The sequence below is a fragment of the Benincasa hispida genome, chromosome 6, assembly GCF_009727055.1.
Source record: "Benincasa hispida cultivar B227 chromosome 6, ASM972705v1, whole genome shotgun sequence".
Classification (NCBI taxonomy): domain Eukaryota; kingdom Viridiplantae; phylum Streptophyta; class Magnoliopsida; order Cucurbitales; family Cucurbitaceae; genus Benincasa; species Benincasa hispida.
In genome coordinates, this window is record NC_052354.1 from 15,431,502 (window position 1) to 15,447,629 (window position 16,128).

The following is a 16,128-nucleotide window of genomic DNA, read 5'->3' on the forward strand; positions in this document are numbered from 1 at the left end:
TCCTAAATTTAAATTAAAGTTTAGGCTTTTATCCTAATAAAATTAAAATTGGGGATAAAACCTCAAATTCACACTCCAAATTTTATTTTAAATTCAAATAATCCAACTTTAGGTTTTGTCATAAGTCAAATTATATTGTCTATAAAGCCTCAAGTTTCTCTCAAATTAAAATTTGGCAAAATTCCAAATTTTATCACAAATTGAAATCATTCCATTTAGGTTTTTTTCTCAAGTTAAATTAAATTGTGAATTTAAAAAAAAACCCTTAAATTTATCTCAAATTAAAATTTGGGCACAATTCAAATTTTATTCCAAAATCAAGTCATTCAAGTTTAGACTTTTTTATCCTCAAGTCAAATTAAGATACGGCCGAAGTCCTTAAATTAATCTCAATTTAAAATTTGATCCTATTCCAAATTTTTATCCCAAATTCAAACATATCTATCCTCAAACGGAATTGAATTGTGGATAAGACCAAAAAAAAATCTATCTCAAAATAAAACTTGGCCATATTCCAAAATTTATCTCAAAATTTAACAAAACTTATGTACCAAAGTCATAGTTTGATTAAATTTATACATTAAGCAAAGTCAAAATAAAAAACAAATAACTTGTATTATGATTCCAACTTTATCTTTTCCGAGATTCACACAAGTTGCCATGTCATTTCTTAAATTAATGAAGAAATTACAGATCATTAAATTTGGGACCATTTAAAAGCTGACATGTGTCCCAAATTAAAATTGAAGACATAAATTGACCGATTGTGGTGATGTCACTTGTTTTCATCATGGCCATTGGATTGGATGAAATTAATTTGGTTCAATTTGACATTATAATTTAGATTAAAATCCAATTAAGTCCAACAAAAAAGTAGGCTTAATTTGGACCCAAATGTCAAAGAAGTCCCAAATTCAATTGATTTAACTAAAGAGCCCAGGTTCATGGACCAACCAAACCCAATAGCCCACTTGAGAGCTTGAGATCTCTTTATTTATGGGGTCAGAAATTTTAGACTCCAAAGAGTCTAGAGAGAATTTTTTCTACCATCAAAAGACTCCTTAACTCCTAAAGCTGACCACACTTGAAGATTGAAGTCCTTTGGTGATACAAACATTCTTCCAAGACTCCAACTTCAAGAACATCCACATGTTCTGCTTCCATATATCAAGCATACACATTTAATCAAGAGAGAATCAAAGGAGTAAGTACTAAAAATCGAACTATATTTGCATCAAATCTACATCAATATAAGTTTAATTTCACGAAATACGTTTCTCTGAAATCCTCGTGTGAACATTGATCCCTCAAGAATATCATCAAGCCCAAAAGTCGATCATCCAAGAAAATCAGCCAGCCTAAAGGTCGATCATCCAGGAAGATCAACCAGCTTAAAGATTATAGTTTATTTTGAAAACATCAAAGGATTATGTATTAGAGATTCTCACTATACTGAAATTAATTCAAAAACCAAGTTCAACTCCACGAAATAAATTTCTCAGAAAATCTCGTGCGAACAGATATTGTCCTAGAAAATTACTTGTTCATTAAACATAGATAAGCTTGTATAGCCATCAAATAAAATGGGCAAAAAGAAAAATTAGAAGTTACTCTTTTAATTCAGATAGTAGAAATTGTTTTAATTTAAATGTTATCGTTTCCATTTTTTTCATTAGTTTTTTTTTATTAATTTGTCATATGCATGTCTGTTGTTCTTTAAAATACATTTTACAATATTTTATACCTATTTCAATTGAGTAAACAAAAATGGACTATCAAGCTAAATTTGGACAATATTTTTTTTAAAAAAAGGATTCCTATATTTTTCATTTGGTGCTGGTCGTCAAACCAGCTGCAATATTTTTCCCTCATTTTTTCCTTCCCCTTTAATTCGTTCTTTTACATTAAAAAAATGGCAATAGATCACAACCGACAACTATGACTGCCTATGAAGCATAGACAAAAATATAAATACGATATAAGGATACGATTTGCCAATTTCTAAAAAATTAATATACTTGAAGATATGTTTTCTTTTTCTAAAAAAAAATCTAGGATATACATAAATTTACATTCATGTCAATGACAATAGTACAAAATACAATACAAACATTGAAATACAACAAAAAAAAAGCAATATCTAATGTGTTCAAGTACAATAGTCAATAAAATGCAGTTCACTCGGTCAGAAAAGAAGAAGATTAGAGAGAGATGTATGAAGATAAACGAGGAACTTCGTCGTTGAATTGTTGAAGATATTTGAGTGAGATAATTTGGTGGTCTTTGTGGAGACTTAAATCTGAAGATAAGGATTAGATGATTCCAGGGTTTGATTTTTTTTTCTCCTTTCAGTTTTAGACTTGAACTTTTTAAATTGGCTTCCTAGTTTTATATCGGGAAAGATTAGATGAGTTGCTTATCTTTTTTTTTTTTTTTTTAAATGCATAAGTATAAAAATAGACACGTCACATCACATGTCAAATATGTATTTGGAAAGTATTTGAGAAGTATATGGAACTATTGATATCTAATACATGTTTGATACGATTTTTTTGCCTTGCCTCACATGAAGTATCTGTGCTTCGTAGATGACTGTTTTAATGGAAGAAGGAGGAACGTGAAAGGAGGGGATGGAGAAAACAGATGGAAGATAAAGGAAGAGGAGGATCAAGACCAATATTTATATATATTTGAGTTCACAACTCCCTAATCAGACGAATCCCTAAAGTGGTAGGTTTGAGTCGGTGATCTAGCCATTCTCACCCATGCCAGTCAAAGGATTTCCCTCATAGGTAGGAGTTCACAACTCACTTAGGATTAAGGTCATGTTACCTATGGTCATCCTAGTGAATGAAAGTCTCAATTATGAACGACGTTATATAACGAGACTAAACATCTCGTGGTTCGGTCTTATACAAACTCCTTTGCGTAAAATATCCTCGTCCACATGTCTAATATATGAATGATCAAGATTAGATCATTTGTAGTACTTTACAACATTTGTAACACCTACAAAGCAGGCCACACTCGTAGTGTCACCAGGATAAGGTATCCTTCCTTTATCTATATACTACAAACCATTTAAGGTATTATTTAAAGTATGATCCACTTGTATGTCTTCACATACATGCTTAAGTTACAACGATAACCAGAGATCTTAGTTTATTGGTTTGTGGTTAATGCAACTAAAATATCTCATATTTCATAGACCGAAGTGAATAAAATATATCATATTATTAATCAGAAAGTGTTTGTTCATACATGTGTTTACAAACTACAAGACCCTACGAGATTTAGGGCATCAACCCGAACGCCTCTGGTGTTTTTTATTTTATATAATGGTGTAATTATTAATCCATTTACTAAATGAGGTTAGAGTTGGTGGACCAGTTCAGTATAGGTGGATGTACCCATTTGAATGGTATTTAAGTAAATTAAAAGCTCATCCTGAAGGTTCTATTGCAAAAGGTTATATCATTAATGAATTTAATGTTCTGCATTAGATATTTTCACACCATAGCAACTAAGTTCAACCAAAAGAGAAGAAATGAAGATAATGATCATAATCCTTATGAAGGAATATCTATCTTTAAACCAGTTGGTCGTCCTATGACACCAGTCAAACAAAAAAGAAGGCTAACAATACAAGAGTGGAGACAAGCTCATCTCTATATTTTAAAGAACAGTGATGATGTCCTCCCATATATTGGGTATGTAAAAATTCTCTTATTGATAATTTTTTAAAATATTTTTAAATAGAATCCAAAGTAACTTTTAAATTTTTTTTAATGAGCATATACAAAGATTTCAACATCTTGACCCTAGAAACGTAAAAAGAAAGCATGATTAAGAGTTTTTGAATGGTTTGAAGATCATGTAAGTGAGCAAAGACAATAGTTATGATATTTATTCATCTATACAATTTCTATTCATTTTAATACATGATATTATTTTCTATGTTGGTTACTAAATTGTATATCGATGGAAGTAACAAAGTTGACAAACAATTATTAGATTTATCTTGAGGTCCATCACAAGAAGTAACATGCTACAAAGGATACATTGTTAATGGATTTAGATTTCGTATCAAGGATGGCGATTTAAGAAAAACACATAGTGGGATAGTAGTGAGAGGAACTAATGACAAGAGTACTTTGGTGTATTGCATGATATTTTTGAATTGCAATATGTGGGTGGAAAAAAGTCGCTTTGTTTAAATACAAATGGTGGAATATCAACAATCTTGGTAAAGGAATTAGAATTGATGATCATGGACTAACTAGAGTGAATACAATGTACACATTGGCTACAAATGAGCCATTTGTATTAGCGTGCCAATCTGAACATGTTTTTTACCTTGAAGATAGAAGAAACCCGATTTGGTATTTTGTGTTGAAAGTTGATCCAAGAGATTACTACAATATCCCTTTGATCATAAATGAAGATTGTCAAGAAGAAGATGATGGAGAAGATGAAAATAGAGGAATTTGATTCTTAATTCTTTTTGTCTGTCGTTTATGTTAGGTAATCTCTTTTTAACTTTATAATATATGATATCTCTTATTTCTTAAACTAATACTCAATTTTTATTATGTTATTTATCTAGCTTGCTTTTTCCAACAAGTTCATTATTTATGTAAAAGATGAAAAAAGTAAGAAGCAGATCTGGCCTGGTCGACCCAATCATGATATTAATGGATCGGACCTTTTCTCAAAATCTCGGTAACGAAATATTCATTCCTATTATGTCAATTTCCAAACAATATTATTGTTTGGATGAAAACGGGGGAATTTCAACAACAATAATAGTATAGATAGTCATGAGAATACTACGATTGTATCTACATCTAACCAAATAGTTGAAGATCAACAATCTTCAATAAATCTAAAGCAAAAGTTGGTTTAGAAGCTTCATCGTTTACGGGAGAAATTGGATCAACTACTAGTCATGAAAAATTTCTTAATAGAGGTAACATGTTTTTTATAATATATATATTATTTACGTTTGATTTGTTAGTAACTTACTTTCTTTTCTTTCTTTTTACCTTAGAATATTCTTTAGAGTAAGAAAAGTATATGATCCCACACGTAATCTCAAACTAGTTAAACTACCTCATAGGATTAGATTTGAAGTATCATGGAGGAAGAAACGGCCATTGGAGATAATGCTGATATCTTTAAAAACCAATGCACTATCTTAGCTAGACAAGTCAACTTTACTCCTTTACAAGTAAAAAGTTGGAGAGATATTGATACAACGTTAACAAAAAAGAAACTAGTTGAGCTTACATTGGTATGTGAAAAAATAATTTTTTCCCTTTAATTTACTTCCTACATAATTAGATTACAACTACCATTTTCTTTGCATAAACGATTTAAAGTTGAAGGTCACGATACTTCAGTATTGCTTCAAATTCACCGAACTTATAATAATTAGAGAGACAGTTTAAAGAAAAAATTGTTATATAAATATGATACAGGTGCAGTAGCTTTAGCAAATATTTCACCAGAAATTACAAGAGAAGATGTAGAATATCTTTCAAGGTTGTGGAAATCAACTGAATATTAGGTTGTATTTTAATATCTTTATCTTGTACATAAAAAAAGTTGTGCTTATTGATTTATCTTTTATTGATGATACTCTACATTTGAAATACAGGAGATGTGTGAAAGAAACCAAAAGAACCGTTCTAAATTGAATGTACATCACACATGTGGTTCACAAAGTATACAACAAAGAGTTGAAAAAGAGGTAATTAAATGAAAAATTATATAAGCTTCTTTTAATTTAGTCAAATTATCTAATATATAATATTTTTCACTTAAATAGGTTTGAGTCACTAATGAAGAACCCAATCGAATTAGAATTTGGGAGCTAACTCACTTGAGAAATAATGGATTGGCTGTGAATGAAACTATACAGGAGAAAATAGTAAGTACAAAATAATGGATAGATATGATGTTATTGGTTAGAGTTTGAGTACAGTCATTAATTTATCATCTCTGTTGCTTTGTTCTAGAAATGATTGATTTAAAGAAGTCTTTTTAATTTGTGTTTGGATTTGAACTTGGATAGAATTTATGTAGTATATAAATGTTGGGTTTGCTTTAGAATCTTCCAATTTGGAAATATCTAACCATACTTAGTTGTTGCTGTGATGGGATAAAGAGAAGCATAAAACACATTAATTTTTAGTGCTTTTTCTAAGTTTTGTAAGTAAATTCTTTGTTGATCTGTTCCTTTTCTTGTTTTTAACATACTATTTAGAAAACATTTGGACTGAAATAGAGAACACTACAAATTGGATCGAATGATGGTCTATTCCTTGCCCAATTATATTATATAACACAATTACACCCATTAATAGTCAAGATTTGTGTTAAAGTTAATATATTATGTTAAGTCATCAATGTTTATTTTGTTATAATTGAGTGCAAATCGTTGTATTAATTTGAATGATAGAGTATATTTCGATGATAATATATGGGAAACCTTGACGTTGCTAGATGATGTATAGATTTTCATGAAGTGACATGTGTTTTTATTGTAAACACTTGAATTTATATGTGTTAGTTTTTAATTAAAATATGTGAATTTGGATCTGTAATTGAAACTTAAATCATATACTTCTCAAATGATTGGTGGTACACTTGACATGAACGAGGATGAGATTTTCGTACGAGTATTTGGACGGGAGAATCATGGGCGTGTTCGTGGTTATGGAGTAGGTGTTACTTCTTTTGAGTTGTTTGGATCATCGTCTACTATACGCGATCTTGAGCGTTGCCTTAATGAGTCCGAACAACGACTTTAAGAATCTGAACGACAAACAAAAAAAGAATTTGAATGAGAATCACTTAGGCCAAATTAGAAATTCGTTTTGAGGATAGATTTCAAAAAATAATGGCACTGATGCGTAAAAAATTTGTTTCTACTTAGATTGATTGTAGTTTGATGTTATGAAATTTCAATAGTCTTTTGGTATACTTTTATGACATAAACTTATACTTTGTAATTCATGATACTACAGGTAGATAAATTAGTAAAAACAACCTTCCGAGACTTGTCAATAAATGTGCTAAAATGTTTTGTAAGAGAATTTTTGATGGATATACAATTGTTGATAAATAAGTTTTTATGAAGGTTTTAAAATTTTTGACCTTAACATAATAAACCTTTAAAAATAATGAATATCTTCAAATTTTTGACCTTAACATAATAAACCTTTAAAAATAATGAATATCTTCGAAAAAGGTCACTTGATAATAGATAATTATTGATAAATAATTTGACAATTATCGAAGATATATAACCTTTGAAAAATAATAATTTTTGAAGGTTATTCACCCTTTGAAAAATAATACTTTTCAAAGGTTAGTAAACCTTTGAAAAAGTTTTTTCGACAGGATCTATTTCAATACTTTTCAAAGGTTGAGATAACCTTTGAAAAAAGATGCATCGAATGTCTATTAAATGTATTTTTCAAAGGTTTTGACCTTCGAAAAATGTCAATTTTCTTGTAGTGTGAGTGAATAAATTGTATATGATGGACAATCTCAAATTAGGTTTTATTCTTCACATTCGCAGTATTTTTAAAAATATAGTGAAAATTTTAGCTAGTTTTAGTACATTTATTTGTGTGGTAAAACTGATAAGAAAATTATAGCATTTTCTAGTAGAAGATATACAGTAGAATAATATGATATGAAGTAAAGGAATTGGATGCATAAGACAAAACACAGATACTCTATTTATAATTATGAAAAATATATAATTAATAAATCATAGAGGGTTTGCTAATTAATAAAGGAGTGTTGTGAGTGATATGGTATATGATGAACAATCCCAAATTAGGTTTTATTTTTCACATTCGCAGTATTTTTGCAACCGAAGTTTGATATATACTTCTTTTGACACAATTTTTTAAACTTTCACAGTATTCACAAATTATATATTATATATTATATTTTTTTAATTTTTTTTAAATAACAATAAACTACCTAACATTCCTTCATTTGAGAGATTAGTTTGTTATTATTTAAATATTAAACTTGTTAGTATTTCAGTTAGATAAAGGGTATTTTTTATATTTGATATATTCAATTAAAAATTCTAAAACAATTATTTGACGATGTATTCAAAGAAAAAGTTTGGTGGCCATTTTTTAAAATTAGAAGTCCATTAAGTTTTGGCCATTTGACGAAGGACGATTTTTTAATTGATTTGGAGATACGATAAGAAAAAGAAAAAGAAAAAAACCAATATAAAAAAATCCAAATAGGACTTGTTCAAAAGAAATTTATTTCGTAGAACTTGAACTTTGTATTTATATTAATTTTGTGGAAAGTGAGTACAATCTCTAATACACAATATTTTGATGCTTTCAAAATAAACTATAAACTTTAAACTAGTCGATCTTCTCGAACGATCAGCCTTTGGGCTTGTTGATCTTCTTGGGTGATCGGCCTTTGGGCTCGTTGATCTTCTTGGTTGTTGATCTTCTTGGGTGATCGACCTTTGGGCTTGTTCATCTTCTTGGATAATCGGCCTTTGGACTTGATGATCTTCTTGGATGATCGACCTTTAGTTGTTGATCTTCTTGGATCAACCTTTAGGCTTGTTGATCTTCTTGGATCGATCTTTAGGCTTGTTGATCTTCTTGGAGGATCGGTCTTTGGACTTGTTGATTTTCTTGGATGATCGGCCTTTGGGCTTGTTGATCTTCTTGGATGATCGGTCTTTGGACTTGTTGATTTTCTTAGAAGATCGGCTTTAGGCTTGTTGACCTTCTTGGAGGATTAGTGTTTACACGAGGCTTCCGGAGAAACTTGTTTCGTAGAGTTGAAATTAAGTTGGTGTTGATGTTGAAGTTGATTTGATGCGATGTGGTTTGATCTCTAGTATTTGATCCTCTGATTCTCTCTCAGTTGAATTCGTACGCTTGATTTGAGGAAGCGAAGCGCGTGATGATCGTGGAGTTGAAGTCTTGGAAGAATACTTGTACCTCCGAAGGAGTCTTGGTGATGAATTCTCTTTGGACTCTCCAAATGTAGAATTGTTTGTATCTTCTTGTATTTTCGAAGGACTTCAGTCTTCAGGTGTGGTCAGCTTCAGGAGTCAAAAGAGTTTTCTGATTGTAAAGAATTCTCTATAAGCTCTCTAGAGTATAGAATTGCTGACCCCTCCAAATGAGGAGAGCTTATCTATTTATAAAGTTCACAGATGGGCTTGGGCTTGTTGATCCATGGGCCTGGCCTTTGGGCCCAATTAGTTGGACTTGGGCTTGGTCGGTCCATGAGGTTGGCCTTTAGGCCTAATTAATCAGATTTAGGCCTGATTTGACATTTTGGTCAAATTCGGCCTATTTTTGGACTTAGTTGGACTTTGACCTAAATAATAATATCAAATTGGGTCTAATTAATCTTATCTGATTCAACGGTTATGATAAAACCACATGGCGTCATCAAAATTTGTCTTCAACTTCAATTCAAGACATTTGTCAACTCCTAATTGAGCCCAAATTTAATGATTTGGAATTTCTTCATTAATTTAGTAAGTGACGTGGCAACTTGTGATTTGTCTAAAATTTCTCATTCAACAAATGCCCCTTCGAGATTTATGCACATACATGAGTGGATGAATCTCAAAAAATATAAAGTTGGAATCAAAATCCAAATATATTTATTCTTGAATTTGACCTCAATTGATGTGTCAGTCAAACTATGAATTTAGTACATAAGTTTAATTTGAGTTTGGGATAAAATTTGGAATATCGCCAAATTTACGAAAAATTTTGAGCTTTGTCCCAATTTAATTTGATTTGGATTTAAGATAAAATTTGGGATATGCCCAAATTTGAATAAAAGATGATTTTTTTCATGGAATATGGCCAAATTTTAATTTGGAATGAATTTTAGATCTTTCCCCCTACTTGATTTATGACCTAAATTTAGATGAATTTGATATAAAATTTGGAAGATGCCCAAATTTTAATTTGAGATTTTATCCTTAATAATTTGGTTTGAGCATAACAGTCTGATGATTTAGATTTGGGATAAAATTTGGAATATGATTAAATTTTAATTTGACTTAATAATTTGGGATAAAAGTATGATTTGGTGATTTAGGTGGGATAAAATTTGGAATATGCCCAAATTTTAATTTGAGGTTTTATCCTTAATAATTTTGGCTTGAGCATAAAAGTCTCATAATTTAGATTTGGGATAAAATTTGGAATATGCCCAAATTTTAATTTGAGATATTATTTGCAATTTAATCTTAATGTTGAACAATTTTGATTTTGAATAAAATTTGAAATATGGTCAGATTTTAATTTATGATTTTATCCACAATTTAAATTTGACTTTGAATAAATTTTGGAATATGTCTAAATCTTAGTTGAAGATAAATTTGAGGACAAAATCTAATAAGATTAAATTAAATAGTAAATTTGTTTAATTTAATTTGAAATTAGGATAAAATCAAATTGGGAAATCTGATAAAAAATCTAATATTTTAAATTAAATCTTTTATTTAATTTGGATGTTCTAATTTGTTATGGAACCGAGGTAACCTCTATAAATAGGACTCCAAACCCCTCCATTATCTTCCTCCCTTTCTCTTCTTCTAATCTTTCCTTTCTCTCCTTTTTTCCATTCTTCTTTCATTTTTTTAAAGAATTTTTTTTTATTTTTTTTCCTTTTTTCTTTACTTCCCCCCCTCCCCCCCCTTTTTTTCTTGCGTAGGTTTATTAATTTATCCCCTTTACTTTTTCGTAGGATCTAAAGGGAGTACAACCGCGTCGTTTGTAGGAGGACTTTGGTATGGTCTATCTACTATATGCTTGTTCATGCTTCCTGATCCTCATGGAAGGAACTTTGCAAGGCTTACAACTCTCCCATGCTTTTACCCTAGAGAGGATCCCGATAAGGTCTACCTTGTAATATCGTTCGCATATCCTGATCGTCATGGGAAGGGCCCTGCAAGGCTTACAACTCTCTCATGCTTTCACCCTAGGGAGGATCCTGATAAAGTCTACCTTATAGCACCGTTCGCATATCTTGGTCGTCATGGGAGGGGCCCTGCAAGGCTTACAACTCTCCCATGCTTTCATCCTAGGAAGGATCCTGATAAGGTCTACCTTGTAGCATCGTTCGAATATCCTGATCATCATAGAAGGGGCCCTGTAAGGCTTACAACTCTCAGTTTTCACCCTAGGGAGGATCCTGATAAGGTCTAACTTGTTATGTTACTCCTTGATCAAAATAAGATAAGGGAAATATGCCATTGAGTATTGAGGATGAGATGGATATGCCATCAAACTTTGAAGATGAGAAGAATATGACATCAAGCTTTTGAGCGGAGTCAGGTTGGCTAAAGTCGATCTCGCGTACAAGGCGGAGCCGGACGGATCAGAGTTATCCTCGCATATAAGGTAGAGCTTGGCAAACTAAACTTGATCTCGCATATGAGGTGGAACCACACCCACATTTTTTTAGAGGAAGCGAAGCTACACCAATTTTGGAGAAGGGGTGAAGTTGTACCAACATTTTGGAGAGGAAACAAAACTGCACCATGACTTTGGAGATGAAGCGAAGTCGTGCCATCAGTTTAGAAATGAAGCGAAGCCACGCCACAACTTTGAAGATGAGGCGAACCACGCCAGACTTTGGAGATAAAGCGAAACTGCTCCAACATTTTGAAGATGAAGCGAAGTCGACCTTGAACTTGAAGATGGAAGCGGAGCCATGCACACCAATCTTAAACTTGAAGTTGGAAGCAGAGCCATGCACACCGATCTTGAGCTAAAGATGGTAGCGGAAGCCATGCACATTCGACCTTGAATCTGAAAGGCGGAGGCGGAGCCATGCATATCCAACCTTGACTTGAAGATGGAAGCGGAGCCATGCCCACACCAAATCTTAAACTTGAAAGTTGGAAGCAAGAGCCATGCACACCGATTTATGAATCTTGAAGATGGAAGTGGGTCCATACACGTCACTCTTGAACTGAAGATGGAAGTGGGGTCATGCACGCCAATCTTGAACATTGAAGATGGGGACAGTGATGGAGCCTCCTAAACTTTGAAAAGATGGAGAAGCATCGATCGAGACCCTTTAACGTTTGAAGTTGGACAAAGCATGAAAAATCCTCCGCATTTGAGTTTATGAGCATCGGCGAATCCTTAAATGAGGCTTGAAGAATCGGTGAATCCTCGCCACGTTGAGCTTGAAAGCATCCGTAAATCCTCCACACTTGCAGTCTGTATCGAATTGCTCATGTGAGAGGCATCTTCATATTTGAGCTCGACTTCGCGACTTTGAGCATAGAAGATTGCCATTGAAAAGCCTCCAGATTGAGCATAGAAATGATTACATCGATGGAAAGCTCTGAAATTGAAGATGGAAAGGCATCCGAGTTGATCTTCTAGAAGAGGATAGCGAAGTGCATTCCAAGCGATGTGCCTTTTATTTCCTGTGCTTAAGCTCCTTATGAGGGATGAACTTTCAATCTCGTTCATGTTGCCTCCAATAGGGATTAACATTCTTCAATCTGGGTGTCATTCCTTTAATGGGAGCATCAACATGAATCTTGTGTATCACATGATTTTGCGTGGATTGTTGTACCTCTATCTGATGGACTAGACTTAAATTTCTTTAAGTTCCCTTCGTACCTTTAAAGAAAGGGATCAAATCATGACGTAGTTCAAGTTTTTTTTTTTTTTTTTTTTTTTTAACTGGACTGAACTTGAAGTTTCTTTCAAGCTGCCTACATACCCTTCATAATGATAAGGATCAAGTCATAATGTAGTTCAAGAAGAATGTTTTTTTTTTTTCTTAATGTAGTTTGTACAATTTTTTTTGGGCCGTTCACATTTTAAGCTCATGCAGACTAAGAGCATCATGCAGTTTAGGCTCATGCGATGAGGAGCTTCTTCCTTTAAACTTCAGAAGCTCTTATTTCATCATGGTTTTGATTATCCTTTTCATTTGTAGGATTCGTCAATATGATGAGTTTTGGCTTCACTATCAAGGAACCTTTCGTACTTATGTCAACAGAAAGTTTCCTCTTCATGCATGAAGGGACACGACTGTGAATCGTTTTGTCATTTTTTTTTTCATAGAATGACGTTGGCTTCAAGATTTTCATCCTTCCTCTGATCGCTTGTTGTCTTGAGACGATCAAAAGCAGATGCTGAAGGTTGATCTTTCTTTGATGTGGATATACTTAGCCTTTTGAAGGCTGAAGTTCGAGCAGAAGTAGTCGTTGGACATTGGTCTTCTTCTCCCACCGTGGTCATACTCAATCTTTGAAAGACTGAAGATCGAGCATTTGAAGGCTTAATATGATCGAAGATAGAAATTCTTTGCTTCATTTCTTCTGAGTGGTTGACTTCTTCAACAGTCACATGATTATTGCCGACTTCCACTATGCCGACAGTGTGACATGCAATAACTTTCGATACTTTCTCTGGATGATTATTGAGAAAGCTTCTTGGGAGAAATTCTACTGAAGTTGCCAGTCGTCGAAATTGAGGGAAGTCCTTGTCTTCTTTCTTAGCAGGCTTAGGCTTCCGTGTCATCTTTTTGCCTTTCTTTTTATGAGTCTTGTTTCTTCTTCTATAGCTTCGATAGGAACACGACTCTTTTTGGGTGGATTTTGGTTGTCTTCTCTTTCGATGAGTCACTACTATCCACCCTTCGTTGTCATCTTCAATAAGCTCATTTTTCTTTTCGGAATTTTCTGTTTGAATCTCTTATTGGAACCGAACAGCTATAGGCTCAAATTTTCCAAACTAGATCGGGCTTTCTCTTTGAGCATGGGACACAGACAGTATTGGAATATTTGAAGTCGCCGCTACTATAGCATGATTTGTCTGAGCTACTTCATCCAAATCTAGCTCAATCTTTTTTTCACGAGCCAATTTCATTATTCGTTCCTTCAACACGAAGCACCTTTCAACTGGGTGACTAATGACCCGATGATACTTGTAGTAGTTAGGATCATCTATTTTTCCTTCTTGTTTCGGCCGCTTGCATTCTGGTAGGTTAATAAGTTGCTTCTCTAGTAGTTACTCCAACATATCTACCACATCAGATTTAGGGAATGGATAAACCTTCTCTTGTTGTTCTTTAAGAGTCGGACTACGCTTCTCGTCCTCATTGTGCCTTCTTTCAAATTTTGTTTGTTTTCCTTTGGAGGAAAATTTCAGCGGGGTCATATGAACGACCATAGATTCTTTTGTGGCACTACCAACGATCTTTTCAGTGCCCTTGGCATCATTTTTGTATTTTCTCCCTTCAGAGACTAGGAAATCTTTAATTCCTCTATTGGCAATGCTCAACTCCATATCATGAGCGCGTGTTGCCAGCTCCTCAAATGTACAAGGTTTTATCCCTTATAGGATGTAGAGAAGCTCCCAGTGCATGCCTTGAGTGCACATCTCCACTGCAGATAATTCAGTAAGTCTATCTTTACAATCCAGACTTAAAGCTCTCCATCGGTTGATGTAATCGATGACTGTCTCTCCCTTTCACTGTTTGGTGTTCGTCAGCTCCATCATGCTAACAATACGCCTTGTACTGTAGAAGCGGTTCAGGAACTCCCTTTCTAGGTGTTCCCAACAATCAATCACATCTGGCTCCAAATCAGTATACTAATCGAAAGCATTTCCTTTCAAGGTACGGACGAACTGCTTGACTAGTGGTCTCTTCTGGTTCCTGCATTTTCACAGGTTTCAATAGTGTGTGCAACATGTTGTTTTGGATTGCCTTTTTCATTGAACTGCTAGAACTTTGGAGGTTGATACCCAGCTGGTATTCTCAAGTTGTCGATTCTCTTGGTGTATGGCTTGGAGTACATAAAGGAGGTTTGCAACGGTCCTTCGTACTGAGCTCTTATGGAGTTTGTGATCATATCCTAGAGCTGTTGAACTGACAAGGAGGCAACAGAGGTAGATTGTGGTGGCTGACTTTCCTGCAAGATAGTCTTTCCTTTGTCATTGGCTTTTGTAGCTGGGGATTGACTTGATTTAGCAGTATCTCGAGCCTATATTTGATCTCTTAAAGCAGTGATTTCATGATCTCGCTCCTCTACAGCCTTCATTAGGAGGTTTATCTTTACCTTTATCTCTGCCATGGTTGACTCAGTCATTACGTCAGTCATTATGACACACTACATCAAGATGTGATTCTTTCTCTGATAGATCAGTAGTAGAAGCATAGTTATCGAACAAGGGATTTTTTCTGATGATGATCCCGCCTTTAGGAGATTCCATCAGTTGGTCCCAGATTTCCTCTGTGATGACAGAGCTTATGTAAGTGTTGCTTGCGATGGTAGCTTTGGATGCAACTTTCTTTGGTGCCATTTGTAGATTTGTTAGACTTAGATGACGTGAGAGAGATGAGAAGTAGAGATGTCCCACTGGGCGTGCCAATTTGTTCGCACGAGATTTCAAGAGAAATTTATTTAGTGGAACTTGAACTTTGTATTTGTATTAATTTTATGGAAAGTGAATACAATCTCTAATACATAATATTTTGATGCTTTCAAAATAAACTATAAACTTTAAGCTAGTTGATCTTCTTGGGTGATCGGCCTTTGGGCTTGTTGATCTTCTTGGGTGATCGGCCTTTGAGCTTGTTGATCTTCTTGGGTGATCGGCCTTTGGGCTTGTTGATCTTCTTGGGTGATCGGCCTTTGAGCTTGTTGATCTTCTTGGGTGATCGGTCTTTGGGCTCGTTGATCCTCTTGGAGGATTAGTGTTCGCACGAGGCTTCCGGAGAAACTTGTTTCGTGGAGTTGAACTTAAGTTAGTGTTGATTTGATGCGATGTGATTCGATCTCTAGTACTTGATCCTCTGATTCTCTCTCAGTTAAATGCGTACGCTTGATTTGAGGAAGCGAAACACGTGATGATCGTGGAGTTGAAGTCTTGGGAGAATACTTGTATCTCCGAAGGACTTCAGTCTTTAAGGGTCTTCCATCTTCTAAGAGTGCAGCTTTAGAAGTCTTGGGAGTCTTCTGTTTGTTGATGAATTCTCTTTTAACTCTCTAAATGTAGAATTGCTTTTATCTTCAAAGGACTTTAGTCTTCAAAGGACTTCAGTCTTCAGAATGCTTGCATC